At 50.4% G+C, this 19,546-nt stretch overlaps 1 protein-coding gene across 16 annotated transcripts in view; it reads left to right on the plus strand.

Moving 5' to 3' along the window:
• The window catches only part of CELF4 (CUGBP Elav-like family member 4), a 290,082-nt gene that overhangs the window by 41,571 nt on the left and 228,965 nt on the right, over nucleotides 1–19,546 (plus strand). The gene's annotated exons all lie outside the window — the stretch shown is intronic.

A 19,546-nucleotide genomic window follows, 5' to 3' on the forward strand; every position in this document is an offset into this window, starting at 1 on the left:
CCCTCCACCACTCCTTCTCTTGTTTTCACCTCTCGTTGACTGATTAATTGTAGATGATTAATTGGTGGTTGTTTATTAAAGACAGTGTAAAGACTCAAGTTCCTCACTGGGATATAGGACCAGAAGGGATTGGTGGCAAGAGATTTTGTAGAAAAAGGGCAGGGGAGCCCTGTAAGTTGGGCTTCTCTCAGCAGGCCTTGGGATTCCTACCTCTTCCCAAGACTTATTCTGCTCACAGCCTCAGCTGCAGGAATCAGCTGATGAGTATCCTATGATGGGCCTGACTTTCCCAGAACCCAATCTGGGCAGATCCCTCTGCCCTCTGTTCCGGCAGTGGTGCCTATCTCCCCAGCCTGAGTCACCAGACTTCTTACCCTTGGTCAGGACTGCAGGGTCTCAGAGCCAGGAGCAGCCCAAGGATGGTGACAGATGGCTAGCACAGGTGGTAAATAATAGAGCTTCCTCCAGGACACTGACCACCCCTGCAGGGGAAGTGGGAGATGTAAATGGATTTTCTGATACCCCAGAAGAACATCTAGGGTTCCTCTAAGCCCTGCTCCTGATCCCAAAAATGACCAGGAGGGTGGAAGAACATGAGGGTGGATCTAGGTCAACTCTCACCTTTCGAGAGATGCCTAGCAACTGAACCTCTTAAGACTTCTCCAAATCCACGGGGTCCCCATGGCTGCTCCTATTCTGATCCAGAGTATGGAAAGGTCCAATCCCAACACATGTGCACATATGGCCGGCCACATGGCGAGCCTCTCAGGGAAACAGAAAGAGAAAGCAAAGCAGTTCCCAGTCCCATGTTCTCAGTCTAGTTGTGGAAAACAGTCCTGTCCACTGCCGAACAATTACAAAACAATGCAAGGAGGTATGACAAAAAACATTATCCTGTGGTTCTTCACACTGGAAATTCTGCAGAGTTCAGAGACAGAAGCACTCCATGTGGCCAAACTGATGTGGGATAGTTTCATGAATAAAGGTGGATTGGATGGGAAAGGAGTGAATGCAATACCAGAACCTTGAAGCAGTTCAAATTGATGGGGAGACCTGGGAAATGATGTCACCCTGCAGAGTGGGTTCAAAGAGACTGAAAAGAAGCCAGTGATCATAGATGTGGCCCCAGGACATGTGACAGGTGTAAAGTAAGCAGATGGAAAGTGAGGATGGGACCACCAACTTGGCCTGGAGTTCTCTCAAACAGTCCTGCACCTGTTGAAAATTCCTCCATTCACCTCCCTCAGCCTTTCTCTCAACCTTTCTTATGTAAGGAGAATAATAATGTATTTCAAGGCTCAATTAATTGCCCCCCTCCAACATGTACACACACACACACATACACGCACACACACACACACACACACACACACACACACTATGTGTAGTCAAACCTGGTAGGGTCGTAGCAAAGAGATGGCTTGCTTTCCCGTTGAGGTCGATTCCTGAATCCCAGTCTCAGTCCATCCCCCGTCTCAGCTCCACTTGGGTCCGGGGCTGGGGACATAGGGAGAAGTGTGGTTCCTGCCATCTGGAGCTCACATCTAGCACAGGCCAGAAGCAGAGAAGAATCTGAGATGGTCACTGTGCTGAGTGGTAGGTTTTGTATGGCAAGGGCAAGGGTATAGGGACAGGAAGGAGTTGCAGAGGTCAGAGGAAGTGGGACTCATTTAGAAAATAATCTAAATATTGCCCTTTACTGAGGCATTACTGTGTGTGCTGGTCACCTGGCTTCTATGATCTCATACAGTCTTCACATTTCTACTAGGAGGGTGGTACTATTTCTCTTCTCCACTTACAGATGCAGAAACAGAGGCTACGGAAGGTCAGGAGCAGAGGCTAGTGGCAGAGATGGGATTTGACCCCAGAGCTACCAACTCAGAAGCCTCAACTCTTAAACTCACTAGGAACAAAATGATGATAACTTACTGTAAGCACATTAGGTGGAGAGGACAGCAAAAGTCCCTTTGTCACTTAAAAAAAATCAAAAGGGAAGCTGGGTTTTCCTGTGTTTCAAAGGGTATATGGGATGGGGTTACCTGCTCTCTGTGACTGTCACTCTTCAAGCCTCTCCTGCCTGCTTGGCAGGATGAAGGACAGGCTTTCACAGGCAGACAGGAGAGGCTCAGGTCACCAAAAGCAAAGACGCACCCAGCTCTGCGCCTGCCTCCTGGACGGGTGCTCTGATCCTCCGCTGAAAATGTCACACGGGAGACAGGCACGCTCGGATCTTCAGAGAGCCACGGTGCATCTGTGATGACATGTGGGCATCAAAATTTGCATATTTATTATAGATAAGCTGTCAAAATGTATGTTGTCAATTTCACCTTATACTCCAGATTTAATGGTGCGAGTAAAGGACAGAAAATCTTTAATATTAATATTAATATGATTTTAGATTATAAGACCGCATTGTAGATATCAATCAGCCAACCCTTAAGGACATGTCACTCAAGTTGATATAGTTTATAGAAAATTAATGTAATCCATCCTGTATGATCTATTACAGGGGCATGAACAGAGAAAAGAGTGTGTGTGTGCTTCAGGCGGGGGCTAGGGGGCCATTATTACTTGCCACAGTTCTCCATACGTGCTAATTTGTATTTATGCCCGCAACATCAGAGGGGGGATTCTGAGGATTTTAGACTTGGCACAGACATCGGAGATCAGCCGTGCCAACTCTTTCACTTTGCTGCAAGGAAAGGAAGGACTAGAGAGGGGAGTGACAGAGTCACAGTCACTCTTAATTGGAAACAGTGGTGAGCCTAGAGCCCAAGCTTTGTGACGGCCAGCCCTGTCTCTCTCTCCACTCTGCACAATGTGCCCCAGAGCTCTCTGATATACTCCCATCCCCACCAGTTGCAAGAGGCTGCCTGGGTAGATGCCTTCTTCATCTGTTGCCTAAGATCCTGGGAGTCCCCTGGTCCTCTGAAGGACTCCTTCCCATGACAAGGGGCCTGGGTGGACTTGGTGTGCAGAGGGGCTTTCCTGGTGATTGCAGAGGTGCCAGGAAAGCCTCAAAGCCCCCACTGCTTCCCTCACCTGTGTTCCGATGCCAGAGTTCTGGCACTGACACTCTACTCAAATCATGGACTAAACATTTACTGTGGGCATGGTAGTATGAGCGGCCACCAAGAAATGCATGACATCATAAGACTGTTCCTCTGGGTAAGAATAGATAACTCCAAAGATATTTTAGGACCTAGGCTAAAGCCTCTGCCCTTGCCGGAGGTGATGCTAGCTGTACTAGGCAGGCCCCAGGGGGTTTGAAATGGGCTCAGTGGAGCTGAACGGAGAGAGCCAATAGCCTCTGGGCTCCTAGCTCTGATCTCAGGTCTTGTTATCCCCCCTGCCCACCCACCCACCCACTCACACCCAGCTTGCTTTAACCACACAGGGAAAAAAACTTTATTTTCTATACAGCCACCCAAAGTCTGTCACCCTCCGATAGCTGTTGGCCTTGCCTAGGGGCTCAAATGTGGGCAGAAAAGAGGGATTGCTCCCGAGACCTTGGGCTGGGGGTAAGGGGTAGCCTATTCTTCTGGGGTGAGGCTCAGCTAATTTGGGTGTCCAGGGGTTGGAATGACAGAATACAGACCCAAGAACAAGGGGGGTGGTATTTTAATCTTCAGGCCTCCTCTCCTTCCTCAGGGGCCTCACTCTCTCTGGAAGCCCTAGTCTTGCCCAAGGGAGTGAAGTAGCAATATCTTGGTGAGTGACTGTCCACAGTGACCTTCTACCCTGAGATTCTCCCAGGCCTCAACAGAACACCTGGTCTCCCACCACTCTGCCAGCCCAGGAATCTGTCCCCTTGATCCTGTCCCCAGTCCCTGCTCAGGCCCCCTGGCTTACTCGCTATCCCTCTGGTAGACAGGAATCAGGCAAGTCCTGGCTTGTATAGTTCATGACCATGGAACTCATATACATCCATATCTGAGTAAGACAAGGCCTGTCAGGGCTCCATAAGTCACAGAGGCTGGCTAGGCCCAGACCACTGCTGGGGACACTTGCTGCTGGGGCTCTTCAGTGACCCCTAACTGGCCCAGCCAGATAGACACACTCTGAGCTGCCCAGAGATCTCGGCATCTTATTTATATACTGCTGCAGGCTGCCAGACACCTGAAGCATTTTTCATCCTTTTCAAATTACAAAAGCCTTAGATACTTCTGTGTTAGTGCTTCCTTCTATATAATGGCAAAATGCTGATAGGAGGAATTCTTTTTTCTTTTTTAATCTTACACCAAAGCCTCTGAGAAAGATGACCCACAGAAGGGGGAGGAAGGTACAAATAAAGCCTGGAGAAATGAGGAGGTCACGCCATCCATGAGCATGCTTCTTTCTCTGGGGAAACGCAGCACGGCGGCAATAGTTCCCATCCAGGCGAGGGTGGCCATCCTTGACCTTGCCAGCTCAGAAACCCGCCAGCTCCACTCACACCTCTCTCAGAGGCAGCTTCTCCCCAGGCGCTGTTCCGGGTCCAGCTGTTAAAAGTTGAACACTGGGTGGGTGGGGACAAACCCTAGTGTCCAGGGATAAGGGAGACTCAGGTGGGGTCCAAGAGGCATCCCCTGTGTCTAGGCCCTTAGAGGCGGTCCACTTCCTTGTGGGCTTTTAGCACCTCCAGGTGGAATAACAGGAGATTGGTCTTGGTTCCATCCAAATTCTAGGATTCTTAATCTAATGCTCTCAGTCTCCTGGGGGAAGGTCAAGATCCATGATCAATTTTCAGGGATCCAACGCCCTCTAAAATTGTATGCAAATTTGCTTGTATGTGCATGTGTGCGTACATGTGTGGGTGCATTCATGTGTGTACACACACTAGGGATAGTATTCTACGAAGAATGCCTTTACTGTCCATCAGATTCTCAAAGGGCAAGGGACTCCTCTGAAGCACTAAGGAAAGAACCACTGGGCTGTCCTGCCAGCTGCTGGGCTGTGGAGTCAGGGCCCTGTGAGGCAGTGGGCAAACAAGGACTTTGTACTTAGTAAATCAGACCCCAGCCTGCATAAGATTGCTTGGGGGCAGGGGCAAGGGGTGTTCTCTAGGCCCCAGCAGCCATCAGGAGTTGAGGGGGCTCTCTGCCCTGGGAGGGAAGCCAGGAGGGTGTCCAAGCCAGCTATGAATCTCTGGTTCTCTGTCTCCTGTTGCTACCCGGAGATTGTTGTCTCTCCCTGACTCGTCTGTTTATCTCCATGTCACCAATATCAGTTTTTATGTATTCTCGGATCCCCTTTCCTTCATTTTCCTCCATTAATACTTCTCGTTCAGGAGAGGATAAACAGGGTCATAATCACGCCATAAAGTGAGCCACGGGCTGCGTGTCGCTTATTGCCCAGGGGTCTGCTAATTGGAATTTATAAAGTTCAATAAAAACTATAATCCAATAAGGGCTGAAACTCTTCTTCATTTATCTTAAGGGTAATATTCCGCCTGCCCGCCCACCCGCCTGCCTGCCAGCCAGCAGTGAAAAGCCAGAAAGCAGCCACCAGAAGGGCCTTCTTGGGGGCCACAGAGGTACTAGGAGTGGCTAGCATTGGATCTGGGGCTCGGTGGCCAGGCAGGGGTATGTGGAGGGCCTGGTGGGGCCAGTTCCTACCCAGCCAACCATGGTGGCCACGCCTTTGAAGCTTAGGGGGAAAGGGGAACCTCACAGTCCTAGCATTATCCCTTGCACCATTACAGACTCATCCCTCATTACAGGGTGCCTGTGTAATCACCTCACCCTCCCACCCCACCCCACCCTACCCCCACCACCTCTAGGAAAACACAGGTGATCTGCTGCAGAGAATCCTGTGAGGGTGATGGCCACAAACCTGGGATCGAAGATGCCTTTCCTGGCCCCGGAAAGTCCCACAGAGCAAAATGACTCCACATGATATACACCTCAACCAGAGCTGGAGCCACCTCAATCACCCAGCCGTGCTCTATCAGGCACCCACCAAAGGCCGTTTACATGAAACTCCACAGTGAAGGAGGCAAGAGAAGGTGGAGAGAGGGGTGCCCAAAGCCAAACTGAGGAGCCACCCTTTCCCCCACAGAAACTGTTTAAGAAGTATGTTAGACGAGGTGGGCGACCAACAGTCCTGGTTTGTCTGGTACTGAGAGGTTTCCTGGACCCGTAACCTTCTGTGCTAAAACAGCAACAGACAAGTGTGACCGAGGGAACTGACCACACGCGGCTGAGTGGCGGGGAAGGCAGGTGGCGCTCACCTCCACCAGGCAGCCCCTGCCTCGCAGCCACTCCGGGAACATCACTTCCCGCCAAACACCTCCTGCAAAAAAACGTGGAGTTTCCATCACCTTCCAGTAAGCCCTCATTTGAAAAATAAGATAAATGCCCTCCAGCAGGAACAGACCCACCGGTACCCCAATTCCAAATGCAAACAGCTGGCTTCATGCTGGAATGGTCAAAGCTCAAGAATTCTCTTGAGTGGGAAGAGGGGGCAGGGCACACAGCCTCTGATGGCAGCTTTCCAACCAAGGCAAGGAGAGGGAGCAACTGGTCCCCACCACATTCCTGGCTGGCTCAGGGCTAAGTAGAAGCCTGCAGCCTGCAGAGCCAGCTGCCCTCACCAGTCCCTGTGCTGGGTGTGGTGTGTGTGCACACACGCATGTGAGGCTATGCGATCCCCAAAGTAGAAGGCACGGTCCCTACATATTCTCAGGGCTCAGCAGTCTCACAGGAGACAATACAGGCCATGTAATTGTACTAACCCAGCTCCTGGGGAAGGGAAGTTTGGTCAAGAGGTGAAATATGTGGAGAATCCCAGTGATGGCCCCAGGTGCTGAGCCCTTAGCACAGGAGTGCAACTGGCAGGAGCCAGCCACCCACGCCACCCTCTCTGGGCCCAAGGCCTTCATGGCCAGCAGCATAATAGAAATAGCTAAGGCTTCTGAGCCAGACCTACCTTTGCTCTAAATCAGCTTTCTGCTATGTCTGTGATGTTTAGCCTTGAGTAAGTCATTCACCGTCTCTGAGGCTCGGATTGGAGAATTGCGCCATAACTTATATAAAATGCTGACCACAGAGCCCGGTTCACATGTAGTTAATTCTAGCTACTGTTAAAAGTAACTTACATTTTGTGTGAAATGCCCAAATGGAGGGTCAGTCTGTGGCCAGGGTTAGGGCTCTGTCTCCCCTAAGCTCCCTTTGCGGGCCAGGAACCAGGTTAGAGTTGGTGGAGAGATCGAAGATTTAGTGAGGACAGGAGTCATTGGGCCCCCTGACTTAGACTTGGGGTTCAGGAAGGAATTTCAGGAGGAAATTTTTTCTAAAAGCAATGGGAACAGTCATCCAGGTGAATGGGGGTAGAGCCCCCCAGCAGAGGGAACAAAATGTGTACGGGCCTTCACAGGGCCTACAAGGGAGATGGGGGAAGGCCTGGTATACCAGACAAGCAGGGGCTGGGGGCTCTGAGCTTAGGAGGATGCAAAGTCAGGAAATGCTTTTTCACTGCAAAGTCAGGAAATGATTTTTTGCAGTTTGCCATCTAGAACCGAAAAGGTCTAATACCTTAAAGCCTCCTAATGCATCTCTAACCTCTCTGCTCTTTTCCCTTCGACCCTTATCATTCATTCATTCACTCACTCACTTACTCCACCAAATCAAGTGCCTCTGGGGACTCAGCCCAATTCAGGTGTCAGGGACACAGCGGTGGAGAAAGCAGACCAAGGCCATGCTTTCCTGTGAGACGAAGTGCCCTCAGCCGTTCTGGATCCTGCTTCTGCTTAGGCTGTTCCCCAGCCCCAGATGCTTTTCTTTTTCTCCACCCATTCTAGGCTTTTAGGGTCAGGTGTAGGTCCTCCACCCTCCGGGAAGCTCTGCCTGTCCTTTCTGGTCATCACTTCCTCTCTCTTCTGGGCGAGGGAATAAAAGAAGCAGCCTTCCAGGCCTCCTTCCTCTGAGCCGTCCAGGCCCCAGGCCGGAGGGTGGCATCACCACCTCTAACACTCTTGATTTACTGCTGAGGCTCCGACCCACACCAGCCTTTCTTACCACTCCTCAGGTGGGTCTGCTCATCCTCCCAGTCAGACCTGCATGAAGGGGCCCTGCCTCTCTCCAGCTCTGCAGTCACGAAGCTGCCTGCTAGTGAAAGGAACGGAGAGTGTGACCATGCTTCAGGCTCCCACAGGAGGGTGGGCCAAGAAACACCAGGAAGCCTTGGTCTGCAAGAGATGGGGGAGGAGGGAGAAAAACCTTAACGGGATGAAATCCTTAAAGAGGGAAGTCAGGCTGGGGAGAAGGGTTGGGGGACAAAGAGAGGCACACAGCTGGGGGAGGAAAACTTGTTGCATCAGAGAACGATGAAAAGCATAAACAAAAAAAGGAATAAGGAAAGTCATGGGAGAGGCAAGATGGAGTGTAATCTGAACCACGAATCCACCTCCTCCAGGCTCTGTAAGGCTTTTACTGTACTATAAAAACCACTGCCAAACAGCAAGCTTGCTTGATGACAAAGAGAGATAATTGGCTCTCATGCAGATTTAAGCCCAAAGTTATCAAATAATAATAGCACACAGAAAGAGACACAGGCAAATGGGCCTGGAGAGCCCGCTTCTTCCAAAAGATGAGGATTCGTTAAAAGTATCTAAATTATGCTCCTGCAATGGAACAGAGAAATGGTGCATTTTTTTTTTAAAAAAAAAGATTTTCTTTTAATGCTTGGATACATTTTTAAAAGTTCCTTTATAATTAGGGCTGTAATTTATATAATTTATTTTTAAAATATCCTTTTTTTAATTTCCACCCGGTCCAGTTAAAGTTGAACTGAAAAGCCCACAGTAAATGATTTTTTTAATAAAACCGTTTAAAAAAGCCCCAACCTGAAGCAGAATAGATATGTGGATTTTAAAGGAGGGGGGGAAAAATCATATATTGAAAAAATAAATTTCCTAAACCATTTTACACCCTAGATTTTATTACCACCGGAAGGTTTTAGAAATTCTAATTCCCTTTGCTTCACTTAAGCTGTTTGTTTACCACAGGAGGCTCCTTGGGCTGGGGACCAGGAGCTCAGTGGATGGATTTCAGATGAGTGGCCAAGGCAGTTTCCCTTCCCACTGACTCCTCAGGTGATTTGTCTGTTCATGTGTGAGTCAGACTTACTCTTCAAGTGAACTCTGAGCTCCCTGAGGTCAATACCATGCCCAAAGAAGAAGCCTCCCTTCCCCTCTCTTCGGCATCTGGCACAGTGCTATGCATAGAGTAGGTGCTCGATAAATGTTTGCCAGTGATGTACCATACTTTAGACAACCCACCAACCAAATGGAGACCCTAGGCTGGAAAACATTCTACCTTCGCAGGAAGCCTTGGTTCCTGGTATAACACTCTCTTCCTGGGTGGAAGTGAAGAGGGGACCACATTTTCAGTTCTTAGTTAAGGACCTCTCTGATCAAGGGAAGAGGAGCAAAGAACAGATTACCTTGAATACCAGGGCCAGAGAACATAAGGGCTCTGGTTGCTTGAGATGGGTCGGGGTAGAGAAATGCAGAAAGAGATACCAGGGGTGCTAGAAACTAGGGAGACTGATGTCACCACCTTTCCAGGGACTTGCCATGAGCATCTCTTATGCTTGTTGGGCTCAGCAGAGCCATAACCTTCTAGGTGCCCATTATATTCCTGTCAGAAGGCTTACACACACACACACACACACACACACACACACATACACACTACCCATGTGAAAGGGAAAGAGACAAGCTTGGGTCCTCCTGAACCAATCAGAGGACACACAGAGAGGTAGTTAGGACTGTAACTGCTGTGACAAGAGACAGGAAGGTTTACGAACACTTAAGGGAGGCTCTGTGGAGGAAGGGTTCCTTAAACTTGGCTCGAAAGCACAGGTTGGCTAGAGCTACCCGTAAGGACTGGGGAGAATATTCCAGGGTCTGGGGTCAGTGTAAGCACAAGCATGGTGGTAGGAATGAGCAAGAATGTCTTAGGAACAGTAAGAAGAACTGCTTGGCAGAGCCTAGCAGATAAAACTGGAGAGTGAAGCAGATGTTAACCAGACTTGTTGTGGTGATCATTTTGCAATGTATATAAATATCGAATCATTATGTCGTACACCTGAAACTCATATAATGTTATATGTCAGTTATACCTCAATTAAAAATGAAAAACTGGAGAGAGAAGGTTGATCCAGGTTAAAGAGAACCTGGAGTGTGCATAAGAAGGGTCCATGACCCTGCTCTGGGGCTCTCTTTGGGAAGTGAAGCTTCCACCAGCGGAAGTCCATGCTGCTCACGGACACTCGTTTGCTGAACACCTACAGGACCAGAGAGACGCTCGTGAGGACAGGCTCCCTCCCACTCTCCCGCTGCTCCCCGCCTGCCTGGGGGGCCGCCCCACTTCCCGGTGACAGATGGGCACTGGATGAGTGGGCCTGGCAGGCAGCAAGGAAGGACGAGCCGTTAAAGTTGACTTGGCTAGGGAAGGTTTCTTGGAAGAGGGGAGACTAGAGCTTGTTCTTGGAGGACAAAGAGACCCAAATGGGTCAGGGAAGGAGGACTTTTGTTCTATTCCCAGCATCCACAGCAGGACCACAGGGGGCCAGTCCAGGAGGCTGGTGGGCATGGGGAAGGTGAAAGTTTTCTCTTTTCCTGCAGAACTTCTGAAGGAGTCACTTTTTTCACTTTCACCTGGGTCCCTGTGCCGGTGAGATCCCACTATACCTCTCCCGGCCTCTGAGACCCCCACACACCTCAGAAGCCTCAGACCCTCTTCTGTCTGCTCCCACCAATACACATCCATGGGCCCAAAAGGCCAACGTTCCTTCTGAAGAGTTCCAGGGAGAAGGGGGGATCCTGAGAAGACCAAGGCAGAGAGGAGGAGCAGGAAGAAGAGACAGTAGCCTCCTTAAGCTCCCACCGCGGGTCATTCTCACGGGGTATATGGCTTGGCAGGAAGTCATCGTGCACTGTGGATCCTCTCCACGGTGCTCCCTTCCATGCTCATAGATGTCTGGCTCTTCCCACCTAAGACACTGGTCTGGAAACTACGACCTGCAGCTGAGAGATGAATGAGAAACACAAACAATGGCCGAGGAGTGACTTGAAAACAGCTCCTTTGGAATGGCTCAGGAGAGTGGAAAACACGCACTCCTGGCCGTTTCTCCCTGCCCTGCCCAGGGAAGGATGCGGAGCATAGGGCCCCAGATTGCTGCTTCGTTGCCAAGGACACGGCAATTACTCCCTACTTGTGTGGAGTTTTTTTCCCTTCCTTTCCTTTTCTTTCTTTCTTCTTTCTTTCAATTCTGGGCCTGATGAATTGCAGTCCGCTGGCTGCTCCCCTCCTCCACCCTCATCCCCAGGCGCTGACTCTGCATTACAGGTCGTAGGGCTGTAAACAGTTGCCTTCCAAAATGACAGATGCCCCTGGTTGGGGTAAGCATGGCAGGAGAGCAACCATTTGTCAAAGTATTTATAAAATGGGTGGAGATGCTGGAGTTGTATTCTCTCCAGGTTAAAAAAAGAAAGAAAGAAAAAAGGCAGAACACCACGAAGAAAGGAGTAATTCAGCAACTTATCTCCCAGAACTACACTCCTTTTTAACCAGCTAGTGGCAGTCCTTCGGCGTTAAACGTGGCAGTGGGTGTGCTCCGGCCCTCTGGGGGTTCGCAATTTGGGGAGACTCACACATGGGTAGTCAGAGGCAGTAGATGGGGTAGGAGGTGTGTCAAATGGCTGTGTGAGGCCAGGAGTGTCAGAGGGTACAGAGCTGGAGAAGGTGCAGCAAGTTGTGGGGTGAAGAGGTCCGGGTCTCAGGTTCCTAGGGAGAAGAGAGTGGGTGTGCAAAGCCTTTGGAGTTGAAAGCGACAGGCTAGAGTCCAGTGCAGGACCCCTGGAGGGGGAGACATGCCTCACCTCAAGGAGCTCTAAGTGCCTGGGGAGTCCAGGCTCATGCACCCGCCAATTGAGTGGCACACATTGGGATCAGGCCCAGCACAGTGCCTCGCCTGCAGAGGACAGCTGATGCCTGCCTGTGGGAATGATGGATGCATGAGTGACTGGGGAAGCTTATGGCTCCTGCTTCATATGCTGAGGGAAGGGAGAGGTTGGTGAGCACTCCCTGAAAGAGGCCATCCCCCCTTATTTCCTACCACTCACTCATTCTACAAACTATTACAGAGCACCCCTTGGGGACAGGACACTGGAGGGAGCACTCCATGACCAGGAGGTGGGATGACTAGCAGTGAGCAGTATCCTTGGGCAAAAGCCTCGAGGCTGTATCTTTTACTTCAAGGAAAGGGAACAGAAAGCCAACGCTGTTCTAGAAGGCAGAGCCATCTCTAGGAGGCTGCCGGCATCTCACTCTCAGGCACAGCTCCTGGGTCTACTAACTAATGACGAGTCTACCTGGCTGTTTCAGTGATGTAATGAGAGGGGTCACATGTGCACAGGCCAGGTGGGAGCCCCTGGAAGAGGAGAGGAAGACATTTCTAAAAGAGTAGCCACGTAAGCCCAACGGGAAATGGGCCCAGGAAGGGGAAGTCACTGTTGTATGATCCCACAGGGAGGGACCATGGCAATGTAAGTCTGCCCCTCATACCACAGGGCAAAAAGGCAGCCTGAGCCAGGGCCAAGAGCAAGTCAAGTCTCCTCTGAGGATAGAGCCGCCATCAGCATCCAGTCCATCTTGGGGCTTCAGACCATCCTCACAGGGCAGAGAGCAAGGCAGCGCATGAGGGTGACCCCTAAAGAAATGGGGGATACCTCTATGGCCAGAGCTTGCTCTGTGTCTGATAGAGGCCTGCTGGAGTCACCGAAGAAGCCCAGGGAAGTAGGAGAGCCCAAGCGCCCAGAATGCACCCTTGGATGGTAGATTCATGCCAGGTCAGTGTCCCTGAAGTCATTTGGCCAGCTGGCCCTAAGGAATGTTCTGTCAGGTTGGGGCAAGGACATGCCTGGCGTGCACTGAGCCTCCCACTCCTGTGGGGAAGAGGGAGGACGGCGCTTGTGTGCCTTATTGTGTGAATTTCCCCCTGATGCTTTCTTTTCTCTTCTTTTTTTAAATTATGCATTAACCATTTAAAGTGTACAATTCGGTGGCATTTAGTACAATCACTAAATGGTGTTATACAACCATCACCCCTATCAAGTTTCAAGACATTTTCATCACCTCAAAGGAAACCTCATATGCATTCAACAGTCAGTCCCCTCTCCCACCAACTCCTAGTCCCTGGCAGCACTAATCTCATTTCTATCTCTTTGGATTATGTATTCTGGATGCTTCATAAAAATGGGCTTATGCAGTCTGTGGCCTTTTATGTCTGGTTTCTTTCACTGAGCATAACGTTTTCAATATTCATCCATGGTTGTAGCATGAATCAGAATTTCCTCCCTTTTTATGGCTGAGTAGTATTCTATTGCATGGATATATCACACTTTGTTTATCTATTTGTTTATCAGCTGATGTACATTTGGGTTGTTTCTACTTTGGGGCTGTTGTGAATAGTGTTGCTGTGAATATGTGTGTATAAGTATTTATTTGAATATCTGTCTTCAATTCTTTGAAGTATATAGCTGAGTAGAATTGCTGGATCATATGACCGATGTCTTCTTATTATTTATAAATTCCCAAGCTGATTGTGCATCTCAAGGTCTTTAACTTGATTCAGATTAACTCAACACGTATTGAGTGCCTACTATGTATCATTCCTTCACTATTCTTAGAAGCTACCCTGTCTGAAATGTTCTATCCCTATTTTACAGATAACAAAGCTGAGGTTCAGATAAATCAGGTCTTGGGTCAATCAACTGAGAGGTGTCGGAAACTCAGATGCCATTTCCTGGATTTTCTCACCACGACACACGTAGCTCTCCAAGGTGGCCAGGGCATCCAGTGCATGGATGTCCCGGCTTCATGGTGCTCTTTGCAGAACTCAAGATATTTACATATTCAATTCCATGTGAAATCAATATCCTCTAGACTCTATGATAGACAAGCAGTTGCAGGTGCTAATATTTCTTAATTGGAGGGGAGGATGTAAAATTGATAACACTCTTTCATTAAATGTACTTGGTATAAGTGATTTGGAGAAAGACAAGCTGAAGTCCATTTTGACGGCTGAACCATTAAGCCCCATCAGCGGGAAGGAGGCTTGTGCTATCCCAGAAAAGTCAAGATGGGGCTTTGGTGTAGGGAGACCACATCAGGGCAGGAGCAGTGTAAGCAGAAGTCTCAGGAGGCAGAAAAATGGGTTGGGGCATTCTCTCTTCCCTAAGGAGAGGGAGGCTGCAGACCCAGAGATGGCTGTTCTCTCCCAAAGCATAGAGACTCTATTCTCAGGGTTGTTATCAGCATGTGTGCAGTTGAGATGGCTTGGTTCAGAGAGAAAAGATCCTCCCCACCTCCCATCCCTGCTTCTTCAGCCAGAAAGAGATGGTTAGCTAAGGGGACCCACCAATATCAGTGATGGGGCTCCAAGCCCCCAACTTACCAGACCATTCGAGCTCACAGCATGACCTTGAACAGCAATCATGCAGATGTGATGGGAGCAGCTGGCTTGTGTCCCCTGCAGCTTCATCTGTGGTATTTGTCAGCCTCAAAAACAGGCATGCTCTACCTATGCATACCTAGTGCCATCCATTAGCCCAGCAGGAGGTGTGGGGGGCCCATCACTCCACACTTATCTCCTTAGCACCCCACCCCGCTTAAGACCTCAGCTACTGAGTGTATAATGAGACCACAGTCCAAGTCCTGGACACCTGCCCTGTAATCTTGTCAGGCAATTAGCACAGCAAATAGGCCCAGAGGGGCCTGCCTTTCGGGAGTCACCGTCCTGACTCCAAATGCTTTCCCCTGGCTCCTCCCGGGTGCTGATTCCAAACTAATGGTGCAGGCCGGTGCTTAACAGCCAGAATTTCCATTGGCTCCCAGCCTCTGATGTCTTAGGCTGGACTTTGGGGTGCTCCAGTCAAGCCCACCCTATCTCATCTTCCAGGGCAACTCAGCACCAGATTTCAGCCAAATCCGGGAAAAGAAGCGGGAGAAAGTAGAGACCTTATGAGGCCTGCCTGGGAGCGCTGAAGAGGACAAGGCAGCTCTTGAGAGCTTCAGGAGACAAACTCAAAGTGATAACAAAGTCTGCACCTAGGCAGCGGCGGACTGTAAAGGAAGAGTCCACTTTGGAAAAGGCTGTAGGGTGGATGAGGATGAAGAAGAAGGGTGTTGAACTCTCATGTTTCTGGCTTGATAGTGCCAATCACCGGTTTGGTGGAACTGGCATGTGTGGGCCAAATAATGGGTTCCCCTTTGCCTAGGTTGAATGTCAGGTGCCAGCAGCCCTCCAGGCAGCCATGTTTAGCAGGTAGTGGTGTGTTTGAGAGATGGGCACTTAGCCATTGTGGCTTAAAGGCTGTATGGGAGCCGCTGTGATTTCAGGTGAAAACAGTGAGGGGAGGGACAACCAGATATGAATCCAGTTCTGCTGTCGATGAGGTGCCTTCTCACCGAGAAGCCAAAATCTAAAGGAAGGGGGTTGACAAAGACCAATGTCACAAAGGAGGCAAAGATGAGAAGTATGTGCTGATGTTAGAGGAAATAGGAAGTCACAGAAGGTTTCAAAGCAAAGAAGTGACAGATGAGAACATATCCTGAGGGCAATCACTGCGCTGGCCAGAGAAGAGACACTGGAGGCCAAGGGACAAATTAGGAGGCATTGTAATGGCTCAGACAAGAGAAGATGAGTGAAGAGATAGAAGGCAGGTGCATACAGCGAGAGAGGGGAGATTTCTGCTATTAAGAATAACCTTGTAAATCTGTTCTATTAACTACAAATACAAATGTATCTCACCTGAGTGAAAGGGGTACAGGGCCAGTGAGGCATTCTCTTCTTGGTGGGCTCAGCTCTCATCCAGATGAGAGTCAGGGGTCTCGGGGGCCTGGGCGTAGTCTCAGGGGAACAGAGAGATGGTCTCTGTGTTCAACCGGGATCTGCCTGGATGCCTTGAGCAGCTAGGCAAGTTATACATTCTGGTTAGGTAAGGGAGAAACAGCAGCCCCATGTCAAACCCTGAGCTGCCTTCCTGGCGACTGTGACCTTTGGTAATTATTTCACGTCTCTGATCCCTCATTCCCTTACCTTGAAATTGTCCACACAGAAATGTGGCAATTTCCTCACTCGTTTTCATCTGTCACCTAGAAACAAGGGTGTCTGACCTCCACCTCCCAGAAAGTAAGGACAATGGAGTAGAGGGTGGGAGGGAGTTCAGGAGTTAGAAAAGTGATCAAAGAGAAAGCAAACTCTTCAAAGTTAGAAGGGTCATAAATGGGAGGCACCGGATGCTTTCCCCCATTTCTCAGAGAAGCTCTGCATTGTCTTAATGCATCACCAACTGCACAATGACATGCAGTGGGCTTCTGTTGGGGCTGGAAGGTCTAAGTGTCAAAGGCAGGGGGGTGGGGGATGGAAGAGGAACCTTCCAGGCCTGCTGGGTGCAAGGCCTGCTGCCCAGCCCCAACTCAAGTCAGGGAGGTCACCAGGCCCATGCAACTGCATGAGACTGTTCCAAGTGACCCAACCTCCCTCCGCACCTGCCTCCATAGTATGGCCTGACATAAGGGGTATAGACACATTTTGGGAAGTCACCCCTGGGCCCACAAGGGAGGCTTGTCCTGGCTACAGCACCTGTTGGCCCCTCTTGGAGAATTAGGATGGAGGAAGCCGGTCCTGAGAAAGGGCCTTGCAAGGGGCCCTCCAACTGATCCATCCATGGCCTTGACCTCCAAGAAGCTGGTCAGTCTGTCCACATCCCCCTACACAGTGGGTTTTTTGGTTGGCTGTGTTTTCCCCAAACGAGCTTATACAAGTAGTTTCTTCTTGTTTCCTAAATTATTTTTGCCGCTGCTAATTATTTCACACTCCATATACAAGAGTTATTGGGGTGGGTAATGGGAAGCAAGGGATGGCTTCGTGGGAGCATCTCGGGCTCCAAGACATGCAGGCAACTTTGATTTGTTTTTCTGCTCAGCCTCCCCGCCTGAGAGAAAAAAAAAAACAGAAAATGCTGAAAGAACAGGGGGGTGGCATTGGGTGCAGAGGGGAGGTGGAGGCCCAGACGTGGGCTGAGGCTTCGAAAGGCACAGCCTACCCACAACCAAGGAGGGGACACCAGACAACTAGGCCAAGGCCGCAGCCCTTCTGTCCCTTGGAAAAGACAAGTCCCAAGGCAGCTCAGGGAGGGCTGTGCAACCCAGAGCACACCTTTGCTCAATGACATCAGAAAAGGAACAGGAGCGAGGCCTGGCACTGCGCTGGCAGCTTCGCATGTGTCAAATGGACCTGTATTGATCCCGTTGTGCAATTTGGAAAGTGGGGCTCAGAGAGGTTAAGGTGCTCACCTGAGATCACACAGCCAGGAAGTGATGAAGCCCAGAGAAGGAGCCCAAGTTTATCTGATACCAAAGCCCACACCTCTAATTGCCCCACTCTGTTGCCTGCCACTGGGACCCTCTTTGTTTCCAAGGGTGCTCCCTGGGGGTGCTTCCCTGAGACAAGGGCCTGTCCCCCATAGTCACCCCCACCTGGCCCCAAAAGCTCACTGTGCCTGAGCTCCAGCCAGGACAGATGTGCCGATTGCCACTCTTCCCTTGGGGCAGCCCCCATAACAAGAGTGTCCTTTTCAGCCTTGCTCTGCTGAAGGGAGGTTAGAATTTTGCTGAAGAAGATTAACCAGGAATCTAGGTGGGGAAGAAAAATTAGAAAATATAAGAAGTGTTGAAAGGAAGAGTGTACAGAGCCCAGATGGGTTCCCTGATGCTGTGAGTCAGCCTAGCTGGCCCCTGTCACTAAGTTCAAGGGTCTTAGCCAGGTGAAGCCATTCAGACTTAAGCTGGCAATGGATCTGGCACCAGCTGTGTGAGGATCCCACTTCCTGCTAGGACAGTTGGCTCCTTTCTCTCCTTGACCAGGGACCCCAAGGCCTTCCCTCACCTCACCAGGCTCAATCTGGGTGGCCCTCGGCTTCCTGAGGACCAGTGCTCCTGCTGGCCCCAGGCTGGAGATGACTAGCCATATTTGCTATCAAGATATCTATCGCTCAGGCCCATCCTCTATGAGGAAGCCCCTCACACCGCCCAGATGCTAGGAGCTGGGACTTACTCTGTAGGCTCCAAATGATATCTATAGTTCCACGCAACACTCTGGTCTTGCTCCTTGGGGCTCTTCACATGTTTTTCTCTCTGTCTCTCTGTCTCTCTGTCTCTCTGTCTCTCTCGCACACATGTATGCACACACACACACAATGAAAACAGAACCAGTGGACTAAGTAAGAAAATGTGTACAACGTGCTCTGTGCTGTGCAGTCCCTGGTACACAGGAAGTGATTCGTCTTGCTAACGATGACTGGTATTACCTATTTACCAAGAGCTAACGCTGACCGAAGGAGTACCTACGTGGGCACTGTTTGAGCACCTGGCGTATATGTTCTCATTTAACCCTCAGCAACCCAGTGAAGTAAATGCTGTTAATCTCCCACTTTACAGGTGAGGAAACTGAGGGAGAAAGTGGTTAAGAAACCTGCTCCACGTCACACAGCTAAAAGGTGATGGAGCCAAGCAGCGTGCCAGCCCCATTTTTACCCACCGCCTTGCACCACCTAAATGGAAGAGGCTGCAGAGATCAGCACATCCAGTGCCACTCCCCTCCCTACAAATAAGGCCGCAGGTGCCCAAAGCAGGGAGGCGCCTTGACCCTGAGCATAAACCCATTTTCTTTAATTCTCTTTTAAGAGAGAGCTCTTCCAGGGGGCTCCTCGCCCCTCCTCGCCCCAGGAAGCCACACTCCCAGCCCTGGTTGGAGATCTGTCTGAGTTTGGCTGCTTCTCGCTGGAGAGGGGAGCTGAGCTCAGGCCTCACTCATCCTCCCTGGGGTAAACAGGAAGCAGGGTGCCTGGAACGGGCAGTGAGAGAAACAACTGATATCCAAGTAGCTCTCGGTCCTTCCTGCTGCCGTCTCCTTTGACACCATACCACCCACCCGGGTAAAGGAATTGGCATCGTGTTTATTTGATGGATGGAGAAACTGAGACCCAGAGAGGTGAAGGTATTCCCAGGTCTTGGTGGCAGAAGTGGCGCTAGATCCCCCTTAACAGCTTTAAGGGAGTGCCCCATCCTGGGGGCATGGGTGTAGAAAATAGATGTTGAGGTATCTGGGAGAGGTAACTTGTGGGCTGGAGTCCTGCTGTGGGGTATCCCTGGGCGCACAACTAGACACAGGACGCGGAGGAAGCTCTGCTAGGGGAGGGGCCAGTGCTTCTGCTGAATGAGCAAGGTGTGTACAGCATGTCATGACCCCCAGCAGACTTTGAGGCCTTCGTTGGCTGGAGCGCTAGAACCTGGCCCATGGCCCGTGGTCATAAGCACTTGCTGGGCCTGCTCTGGGCCTTGAGAAACCTCAGGGCAAATTCTCCTGCCCTTTGGATGCAAGCACTCCTAGAACGGGGGCTGAGCACCCAACCCTAGCCTGGCCTTTGAGGCAGAGGTAGACAGAACCAGGCACTGTCCTGAATGATCGGGGCGGTCCCAGGGGAGCTAGAGGGGAG

The sequence above is a fragment of the Pteropus medius genome, unplaced genomic scaffold (assembly GCF_902729225.1).
Source record: "Pteropus medius unplaced genomic scaffold, Ma_sr-lr_union100, whole genome shotgun sequence".
Lineage (NCBI taxonomy): Eukaryota > Metazoa > Chordata > Mammalia > Chiroptera > Pteropodidae > Pteropus > Pteropus medius.